The sequence below is a fragment of the Sphaeramia orbicularis genome, chromosome 5 (genome assembly GCF_902148855.1).
Source record: "Sphaeramia orbicularis chromosome 5, fSphaOr1.1, whole genome shotgun sequence".
Classification (NCBI taxonomy): Eukaryota; Metazoa; Chordata; class Actinopteri; order Kurtiformes; family Apogonidae; genus Sphaeramia; species Sphaeramia orbicularis.
In genome coordinates, this window is record NC_043961.1 from 38,939,799 (window position 1) to 38,951,995 (window position 12,197).

The 12,197-nt window shown below is 34.2% G+C and overlaps 1 protein-coding gene across 7 annotated transcripts in view; it reads left to right on the forward strand.

Annotated features, from left to right (window-relative positions):
- Window positions 1-12,197, forward strand: part of ptprt (protein tyrosine phosphatase receptor type T) — a 625,436-nt gene that overhangs the window by 308,981 nt on the left and 304,258 nt on the right. The window lies entirely within an intron of this gene.

Here is a 12,197-nt window from a genome sequence, read left to right on the forward strand (position 1 = left end):
ATAACTTTATTAATGTGTCAAATATAAATGTACCCCATGAGGTCAAAATATTTCAGAATAAAAGCCCTAAAGCTCCTGTTTCATATACACAGGGCCTAATTCAGAACAGAATATTAGCCCTGGCCTCTATCTCTAATCATTCACTTTTCTCTTAACAACATGCCTGTGCTAACCTGGAATAGCTCAGCCCCATCAGGGAAACGCCTGATGAGCAGGATAAAAAAAAACATTGTTCTAATGATCCCAAACCTCTTAACTCTTTTCCACCCTCCTCAGGGCTAGCTCCGCTTTCTCCTGATCTCATAACTAATAACGTCTGAATTTAGCTTCTGGGGAACATCTGAGCCTCAAATTCCTATCTACAGTAAACCCACCAAATACATATTGCACATTGCCTGAGCACTTTAAACGGAGCTAACACGACTGGGGAGTAGGAATAGCTTTGGGGGAAAAGAGTATGGGGAAAAAGAGGCCTTAATTGTTTTGTTCTTAATTGTTTTTTACGTTAATCTCCTGGTTGTAATTCAGTAATTAGGAAACAGAACAGCGATTGTTCACATCGAGGCTAATTGCTGTTTGTGCGGTAATGGTTTTATAGAGCCTTGGCTCCAGCAGAAAAGGCAGTTTCCCCACACACACACATAAATTCTCTGGCCTTTTTTTTTTTTCTTCACTATTCCCGGCAAAGCAGAAATATACATGCACCTACATGTTAATGAGCAGAACAATGGATTTTCCCATAAGAAATGAAATTACTTTTCTTTTTCAAATACATGACTCATTTTGCTAATGCTTTTAATTTACCCCAGGATGAGCGATTTTCACATTTTAATTATGTTCTTTCTTAAATTGCTTTACAATTACTGTATAGGTAGGTTATGCATTGGAATGCACAGCATGTACAAGAACTCATCAACCAACACACACTTATATAGTAATGTTCCCAAGCATATAACATTGTGCACCCTATTCTGTCCTAATCCCATGTTGTTTAGAAAATGAAGCTTGCCCATGTTGACCAATCAATTTTTTTTTTTTCCCTACATGTCATGATTAGGATTATCACATCCTTTTTATGTTGAAATTCCTAAAGAAAGACAAAAGTTACACTGTTAAAATGAGTAAATATTAAGTTAAGAATTTTGGTCTTTGTAAACATGGAGCTTTTGAAATTAGCTCATTCTTAAAAAGTCTTAAATTTAACTTGCAGAAACTTGTAGGAACCCTGTAATGCAGTGTTTTTCAACCTTGGGGTCGCGACTCAGTGAGGGGTCACCTGGAATTGAAATGGGGTCACCTGAAATTTTGAGTAATTGATAAAAATGTAAAAAAAATCAATATATATTTCATTATAATTAAAACACCACACACTTTTCCAAATAAAAATCAAGTTCAAATAAAATGCAGGATGTAATATCTGAGAGGGCATATTTTGATTGACTCGATCGTGTGACTGCATGTGTTACTACGCTTCAACCTGCCTGGACACAGTCACAGTCAGAAAACCAGACCGAACAGACAATGGAAGGATTTCTTCGTCCCCCTGGCCCTGCTAAGATGTCTCCAAGAGAAACTGAGAAGCAGACACCAAAAAGGTGCATTGTACACATTATATAGCCTAAATGTCGTCCAAAATTAAAATGTTTTTGCAATATAGTGTGGCAAACTATTACATGATCAAAAACAAATTAATTTTAGCAAAAAAAAAAGTCTCTGTTTTGAATGTCTGGGGTTGCCAGAAATTTGTGATATTCAAATGGGGTCATGGGCCAAAAAAGGCTGGGAACCACTGCTGTAATGGTTTAATGATACATTCTGTTGTGTGTCATTAACATAGTAATGAAAATACATTTTTGAAAATTATACAAATGTACTTGTTCTGGTTCACCCTTTATCTTTTATCCCCCTGAAACAAAAGCTCATCTTTGTAAATGAAACAGTTATTTTGACATTTAGGTTTCCTGTTAAAATAATGTAAAACTTTAAAGAATGTGAAGAATATAATGAGTGATAATGAATAAAAATAATAATAGGGTAACATTTTTATATATTCATAATCATAATAACTTCCACATATTCAGTAAACACATGACTGTTATTGTATGTTATTGTATTGCATGTATCACTGACCTATGTCACAAAAACACAGCGATCAATGACAATTAATCTCTGTTGATAATTGTTATAAATGCATTAATGTATTAAGGATCATATATTTTTCTCAACCCAAATAAAGTATTGCTTTTTTTTTTTTTTTTTTAAAGTGAGAAAACAAAGCAAATTGTTTTACTCTGTACAGCTCGGTTTGGACCTGCTGCATACACTTGCTATCATTCAGTAGATTGTGCCAATTTGCTTTTCTTTGTGCTTTGAAGCATATTTTCTACCACCTGCTGTTTATGGCATTGTGTGATATTCAGACTTTCAAAGAAATAGACTCTGAAAACATTAAAAGATAAAAAAAAAAAGGTTTAGTCGACTATAATAGCTGCCATATGGAGTAAAAGACCTGTTTCATGCAAAACACCTACTTATTTGAAAACTGAACTAAAAAACAAGCAGCTGCTTTGAAGACACTAATATTGTCCACATATAATATTGTCTAGACTCTAAACCATAGATACTGTTCCATCCTGTAATCCTTATATCACACTGTGTAATTTGGTCTTAATCCAGTTCTGCAGCGCTCCTGACTCCTGTCTGCAGCTCTTCATTGGGCTGTTTACTTGTTTCTAGGGTTTATTCCCCCTGGGATCCTATGCAGTGATGAAATCTTGTACAAAATGAAAAATGGCTTTCTAAAAATACTGACATATAACATGCATTTGTTCCTTCCTTTGACATGTAAACATGACAGAAAAATACAGCTCTGGAAAAATAATAAGTAATATAAATGAGATTATAAAGGTGATCACTGACGTTATTATTACATGTCAAGTAAAATTAAGGCTTTTTGTTTAAAAATAAAGTCACTTCAAGCATTTATCCATAGAAAATGACAGCTGCTTACAATAAATCTAACCCATTATAATACAACAAAAACAAGTCCATATTCATTTTAAAGATTTTTTCTCTGTACATAAAATAATGATATAATATGGCTTTGTGAATTTGATGTGAAGTGAAATTAAATGGATGCAGCAACTTTGCTATATTTTGTCATGATACTCTCCCAAGGACAAAGCAGTTCAGAAAATGAACGAATGAATGAAAACATTAGTGCCTCAATAACCACTTCATGCATGCCTACATTGAAACAGGAATGGTCATTTTCATTATTTATTTAAAATAAGGGAGATGGTTGGTCTGACCAGTTTGTCTTTAACCCATGAAGACCTGCTACTTTTTTGATTAAGATTAATTTTCTTCTCTATTTAACCTTTATTAAGTGTTTTATAATCATTTATTACAATATTATCCTCTGCATTTTGCATTTTTTAAAAGTGAAAATCATGTATTGTCCCATATTTAATTCACTGATCATGTAGGTTAAAGTTGAGGGTTATTAGATCAGAAACAGAGAAAAATTATGAAAAAGTGACTTTTTCAGCAAATCTATCATTAACTGAACATAAATCACGTGTTTCCATTCACTGTAAGTTATCCAACTCCATGGGTTTTACTGGTGAATCAATGTTGTAGAAGATGACGGTGTTTCCACGTTCACTACAGAGCCTCTCTACGTCCAAATGGGTCATATCATACCATAAAAAGATGACAAACGGCATTTTACACTAATTATTTATACATATTGACAGGATTATTGGATCAATAGTTGTTAAATATTTTAAATCAGTAGATGGTTTTGGTCACCAGTGGCTGTTTGGGTCTTTATGGGTTAACCTAGACTTTGCTCTGAATGTAAACTATGTGCCACAACATCAATAATAGTGATAATCACCATGTTTTATTTAGATTTTGCACAAAAACTAGCACGACATGTTTAAGAAGAGAAGAGGAAAAACACTAAAAGTCAAAATTTCCATATAAACAAGCAGGTCTTTTGCTTATTATAACCCACCCTGAATAAAAACAGGTGGGAACAAACAGATAAATTCAGGTCTAAGAGGACAGAGATTCAGCAGCAAACATTCATTTAATGGCAGTAAAGACCAGTTTTGATTGGACTGAGAACATGGAAAAGGGGTTTAGAGATAGAAAAAGAACAGAGGAAAAAAAAAAAGAAGCAGCAAGACAAGGGAGAGACGTAGATGCATGCTGGAGAGAGAGAGAGAGCGTTAATAAAGCAGGCCATTTATTGTGCAGCCCCATGGAAGTTAATCAAGTTATGATTAATGTGTTACAGCTGCCATTATCTTTTCAATGAAGCCTGTTTTGTTCTGTCTGAGCCACGTAGAAGCACAGGAATACACACTCACACACACACTATACAGATATACAGGTGTGTTGTGTGAGTCAGCACACAGATGGCGGACTACACACAGTGAATTAAAGGACATACACATGTACGTAGAAGTACATCCTCCTACCATGTGCCATAAAAGAAGAACACACATACATACACACACACGTACGCACAGAGTGAGTGATAAGGTGTTAAATACAAATGGCAGCATCTAATTGCGTTTCTTTGTTAGGGTAATTTGATACGCTCCACAGGCAGGGACATTAATCAACACTTTGGAATTACTAATCAAAATATTCTTCTGTCAGATTTCTGTGATAGTCTCGTGTGTGCAAGTGTACATCTGGTACTTTAAAGGAAAACAAAACAATCCAGGCTCACAGAAATCACGTTCATTTATTTATACAGCATATCTGTATGCGTACAACTGTTGGCAGTTATTTTGTCATATGAATTTACAATTCATCGTAACACATTCTGCTACTTTTGCCCATCCTCGGTAGATAGGAAGAGGATGGAGGATATACAACAGAGTTTACATCCTGACTCCAAAAGGTGTTAAGGATTATCAATTTAAAGCACTTTGGTGAGGGTGAAGAAAATATTGGTATGGTTTACACTGCAAAAATCAAACTCTTACCAGTGTATTTTTCTTATTTCTAGTCCAGGGGTGTCAAACTCATTTTAGTTCAGGGGCCACATTCAGCCTAATATGATCTAAAGTGGGCCGGACCAGTAAAATGATATAAATAAAAGGATAAGAACTTATAAATGATGTCAACTCCAAACTTTTATCTATGTTTTTGAGGAAAAAAAGTAAAATTCCATTATGAAAATGTTTACACCTACAAAACGTACTTGAACATAACATGAACAAATATGAACAACCTGAAAGTTGTTGAGAAAAAATTGCAGTGTTCACAATATTACACCTAAGTTGATCATTTATACATGTGCATTATAACTTACAGATTTAGTAACAGGCAGAATATTGTTAAAATTCCACATATTCCTCTTAAGACATTTCAGATTGTTCATATTTGTTCAGGTTATTCATATTTTTTGCAAAAAGGATAGTCTGTAAATGTAACTTTTTTTTTTCCTAGTTTTACTTTTTTTACACTAAAGCAGAGGAAAATTTGCAGTTTTCATTATTTATAGGTTATTATGATAGTATTTCACTTGTCTGATCCACTTTAGATCGAATTGACCTAAAATTATTTCAACATCCTTGATTGTTAATATTTTCAGTGTAATTTTTGCATTTCACAGATTCGTCCTGCAGGCCAGATTGTACCCTTTGGTGGGCTGGTTTTGACACCTGTGTTCTCGTCAAAATATCTTATCAGAAGAGAATAGAATAGACTTTATTTACCATTTGCACAGATACATCGCAGTATAGGTACAATGGAATTCTTGTGCGTTTCCCTGAGTCACAGAATCCAAAGAAAAAAAGACATGAACAAAAACAGAAACAAAACATAAACACAGCTAAAACATATGAAAGCAGTTATTGCACAGACAAACACAAATACACACTTGTAAAACAGAGTCCTGTATCAGAAAATAATCACACTTAAAATATGACATTAACACCTAAGCAGTAACTTTCCAGTGAGATATAAGAACTTATTTTAAGGCAATAGATCTTGAAAATCTTATTTAAAGAAATCTTATCTAAGTTAATTTGCACTTGTTCCATTGGCAGATTTTTTTTTTCTTTTTTTTTGTTTGCTTAATTCAAGATTTTTTTACTTAATTCAAGCAACAAAAAAAATCCGCCAATGGAAGAAGTGAAAATTATCTTGGTAAGATTTCTTGAAATAAGATTTTCAAGTTCTGTTGTCTAGAAATATGTTCTGATACCTCACTGAAAAGTTACTCTTCAGGTGATTATGTCTTATTTTAAGTGTGATGAGATATTTTGACTAGAAATGAGAAAAATACACTTGGTAAGATTTAGATTTTTGCAGTGCAGTTGTAAATACATATTTGAGCTGTTTTTTTAATCTGTCATCAAAACCTGCTGGTATGGTAAACTGAATTGCCAAAAACAAATGGAATATACGTGTCTGAACAGTTTATATTCATTTGCCGTATGTGGTCATTGTGATTACAAACTGGCACTTGTTCAGGACATCACTTTTAAAACATCCCGTTTAATCAATCTTTATTTCAGACTCGAAGGTCCATATAAAAAAAAAAACAAAACATAACAATAAAACCACCACACACATACAGTCAAATGTAACCTTCCAGTACATAGAAGCACTGTCTCCTCCAAAGTCCAGATGTGTACCTGACACTGCTCTCCCCAGGTCTGACAACCGCATTTATAATTTTTTTCTGTGACAGCTCCAGTCTGCGTATGAATTTATACATCAAGTATTCTAAAGCTGAGGAAGAATACAGCAGCGCCCTGCGAAGTGAACAGAGTCCGTTATTCCACCTCATCTACTCCCAACCACCTGTCTAAGACATGTCTCTACTGACAATGTTAGCTTTTAAAAGTGCATTTACTTAAACATTCTTAAAAGTAAACTACAATATTTTTAATCACCTTCAGAAATTGATTAGTATGATTTTTCTTTCTTTTGTTGTTTATAGTTGGGTTGTTTTGATCCTTTTTTTTTAATCTATTGAATACAGTGTTATATTGGAGTAGTAAATCATCGTGCTATTACAAATTGTTGTTATAAATAACAGTATTAGTAATATAAAAAATGTCATAGATAGATAGATAGATAGATAGATAGATAGATAGATAGATAGATAGATAGATAGATAGATAGATAGATAGATAGATAGATAGATAGATAGATAGATCGGTTTCAAAATCAAAGCCGTCTGTCAGAATAGAGAAATCTCAAATCTATTCACTATTTAAAAGAGATTTTTTTGTCTAAACGTTGTCTTACTGACATGCCTGTAAATTTCTAAAAATGTATTTTTTTGCTGAAAAAGTATGACACACCTGTAATGACAGAAACTAAACAATCAAATCAGTAAAACTTTGGGTGAGTGATCTGGAATAATAAAGTTGTGTCTGTATTGATTTGAGATTTGAGAATTAAACTTTAAAAGAAGACATTATACTTAACTGCCCACACATTATATGACAGAAATCAGAAATGTATTCACAATATAAATTAATCAATCAATCAATCAATCAATCAATCAATTAATTAATTTGTTGGTTTGTTTGTTTGTTATTACCTGGTGTGCATTCAAAGATCTGCTCTTATTTATTCATATGAACCTAAACCTTGGCAGGTTTTAGAGACCTGGCTTTTAGATGACTTCTGGTTTTAAATTGAGGAAATATATAAGTATCTATCAACTATGCTGAATGTAGCGTTGCCAAGTCCTGACATTCTTTCGAAGTTATTCCAAATCTTAAGTGCAATGAAAATGTGAAGCCAAAAACATTAAAGCATGTCAAACCAAGCCACGAATACATGAGCCACAATGTTGCTTCTGTGATTAAGTAGAGCTGTGGAGTTGCTTTAGTAGAGTCTTAACAAAGATCAATAATTACAGCTGTCAATTATACATTTAAGCCCATTCCACAGAGCACTCACACCCTTTTCTCATGGGGTAGATTTACTCCAACCTATAAAAGCCCAGAGAAGGTGCAGAAGTCTCATTACATGTAAACGACCACTTGGATTATATGTTGCTCAATTACACTAAAAAGCAATCTCACGTTCACTTTAAGGTGTGACTGTGACTTTTATTTATTTATTTTTTTTAAATTGTATTTATTTTTTTTTAGATTTTTTATTTGTATTTATTTAATTTGCCTGAAAACCAATGACCATTGATATTTGTCTCTGTAAGAGGCACCCCTATACAACCACATTACCAATTCCTGTCATTATTATTATTATTATTATTTTTATTATTATTGTTATTATTATTGTTATTATTATTATTATTATTATTAGCTATTTTTTATTGGTTATTTAGTTTTGTTTTTTTTTTTACATTTTTTGTTCATTATAATTTCTGTTAGTATCATCACTATTATTATAACTGTTGTTAATGATAAAGATTAGGTTTTTTTGTGAATTATTTGTTACCAATTCCTGTCTTTTCTTTCATTTCTCTCTCTCTCTCTCTCTCTCACACACACACACACACACACACACACACACAGCAATGTATAATGATGAATATGTAATTAGTATCTGTTTTTATTTTGTCCTATTTGTTGTCATGTCTTTCACATGTTTTGTTATGTACTGCATCACTTAATTAAAAAAAAAGTGATTGACATGTACAAAAACAGATCATCAGATTTAATGCAGTCAGAATATCAACATACCCAATCTCAAAGGTAGGGGGATTTTGAGGCAGACACTTACATCATAACATGCTATTATTAAAAGGACTATTTTCTATGTCCTATGTAAAATATGCGATGTGATAAAGAAAGATGAATAACGGCACCCAGTAATGGAGAGAAAACGGAATGCAGCGATGCATGCATGTGTTTTGTTCCATTCATTTTAAGGCTGTAAATGGCTGATGTTTTCAAAGAAGCGCCACAGACAAAGGGACCACCGAAAGCATCCGCCTATTGTCAACCTCATTTCTGCAGTACACTGCAGGAATTTGGCCGACTCTCATCCAGAATAATTTCCAGTGAGTGCAACAGCAGAATGAGCCTCAGTACCTCTGTTTCTGATATTATGCATAGCCAATAGTAAATAGATTAAAGGTCAGAGTTCACAGCATTGAGACGAGAATAATGAAACTGCAGAATGATGATGAAGGGGAAAGAAAAGAAGGAAGGGAAAAAAGAGAGGTGTGCGAAAAATGACACACACACACGCGCACACACACACACACACTCTCATTTTAACACGTTGCATGTGCTTGTCCTCTGGGGAATGTCTATCTGCTTCCATCATTTAGAACAATTCACACCCCTCAGTGTCTTTATGTGTGTGTATTTTTCATGTGACCGTGTTTTTGTCATGGGTCTAGTGTGAACTCTGCCGCTGCTTCTCTGTGTGCGCTTGTTTTTGTGTGGTAACATAGTGTAAAGTTGTGTTTTAGTGTTGGACAGGTTTGACAAGTTGTCTGACACATCTCTGTCTCTGTGTCTTCAGAAATATGTGTGAGAATTTTGTTTTTGTTTTGCTTGTACATGCACACTGTTGTTGCCAGGTAGATTTTACTATAATGAGTTGAGGGTTTGTGTGTACAAGTGTCTGCAGTGGACCATACACAGGCTGGGTATTGCGTTAGTGTGTGTGTTCTCAGACCTGAAATCTGAACAGAAATGAATGCTTTTTCTTATATTCTTAACTTTCTTCTACATTTGGACTTGCTTTTACATTGCACCTTTTCATCACTGACTTGCACATTCTGCCATCTTCATCTATATGTGGTATGTCTTGGATTAGAGTTAATAATACATGCATGGTTCACCATCCACTACATGGTGTTCTTCTGTCATCATCTGCTATTTTAGGTAGGCTTCAAACTGCGATATCATTGCAAATTAGTTTTTAGTTTATTTAAACATCCGTTGTTTCATTTTGCTGGAAATACAATACAGTGTACAGTCGCAGAAAAAATTGTTAGACCATCAAAAGTCATCAAAAACAATGGTTATGCAATCAAGTAATAACTCCTGTGTGTATCATGTGACTAAAACAAACAGAAAAGAACACAGGGAATGCCTAAAAGCACTGTTTTTGTCAGTACAATGCTATAGCTATTGATGTAAGAACTGAAATGATTTTGGTTATTATCAAGAAAACATGGAAAATATCTAGATATCAGCTCTGAAATTAAACTACTATGAGCTATGTTTGTTACTATCATTATATTTGTCCAAACAAATGTACCTTTAGTTGTACCAAGCATTAAAATGAACAAGAAATTGAAGAAAACAAGGGTGGTTTAAAATTTTTTTCTGCAACTGTATCTTCAACTGTACAAACTAAGGCTATGTTCAGACTGCAGGCAAATGTGGCCCAAATTAGGTTTTTTTGCCCATATGTGACCTGTATCTGTTCTGTTAAACACAGTTTGAACAGCACAATCCAATTTTTTCAAATCCGACCCAGGCCACTTTCATATGTGGTTCTAAATCCGATATGTATCTGATATTTTGCTGATATTTTGTTACTTTCATAAACAAAGTGTGTGTCTGCGTGGTCACGTATTACATCAGGACCTCTTTTGCGCATGCAGGTCACTTTAGGGTCTCATTCAGTTCATACTCAAAACTGAGAGAAGTCACATTTAATGTATAATATGAACGAGCACACAAAAAAATGGATTTCACCAAAAAATCCTGCTGTCTGAATGTAGTATAAATCTCATCTTCACAAGTGTGTGTTTATTGGTCTATGAGAGATGGAACTGAGACTCATTTGTTTCTGTTGAGTGAGCTGCTTGTGTCTTCAGAGAGACTGGGTTGCATCCATAGAGGCTGCCATGTTGCCCTGCAGTGTTTCCACAGTAGATCAGAACAGAATTCTTCTTCCTATCATTGTATGATGGTTTAAGATGCATTACTATTACTAGTGTTTGAGTTTGAGCCAAAAATTATTTCCCTAAAGCTTAAAAAGCCCATAATGGGCTGGCTCTAACAAGTTTTTTTCAAGACTTACCATGGCTACTGTTAGTAAGGATGAATTGGAATGTGCATCTTCACTACTAGATTTGACTAAATGTCTTAACTTTTAAGTGGACAGGAAGTTGTGGTCACTGACTGAAAAAGTTGCTGGGGACCAACTTTACAACCTATTCCACAAAGCAATTGACTGTCCTGACTGTTCATAAGCTGCATATCAAAAGTGTTCTTAAGTATATTTTGTCCACTTTTTCAAGCTGGGCTCTTGTCCAAAAACAGCTATAATTCAGTATTAATCTGAAGTGGTTACAAGCTCCCTCATATTAAAGTTTATGTTGGCACTTAAATCTCAAAGTCATTGTTCCATTTCAAGTGCAGAACCTCTCTTAAAAGAAAACATCTATGCTGCACTAAAGTGAAAATCAGCATCAAGATGTGACAGGGAAATGTCCCCTCACAGAGGACATCTGTTCCATTCACACTGAATTAGTCATTGACTTTGTAATCCAATAGGCTATTTGTTTAAAGTTTTTCATCTAAATGAGTCAGATTTGATTGTAGGGATCCCAGTGGTGACCATAGCTGAAGGAGTTCAACATGACTACTGTTAGTATGTCTGCAGGTGTCCCTTTAGTTACTGCTATACGGCTGCATCTAGACTTAGACTTTTATTTCTACAATCCTCTCTGCAGGCCATCATTAGTCAATCTACAGTGAATTAATTTCACACATTACAAGTGAGCTGCACAGTATTACATTACACACAAATGAGAGTTTAAAAGTGCTGCTACATCAGCATGTCAGTTGCTAGTTGTACTTGTTACAATCAATCAATCAATCAATCAAATTTTATTTGTATAGCGCCAAATCATAACAAAAGTTATCTCATGACACTTTACATATAGAGCTGGTCGAACCAGAGCCTCATACAGATACAAATACATTGTTGTATTTGTCTGGAAATTTTGCTCTCTGTATAATCCAGGAAATCTTAAAAGTCCTACCTCCCTACTAGGTACTTCTTTTCAGGGAAAGTTTTGAGAAAGGTATTTTTGATGGGACAGTAATTTTGACTGGAAACGTGCCAAGGTTTTTCAAAATCTTGGGTAAATGATAAAACTGGTAATGATAAAAGGAGCTAATGATTGCAAGTGTCTGATACATTTTAACATGTCCCATTTTGAACTATGTGTGTTTAGTGGAACATGAGCAGTGTGATAATAAAATTATTACCAT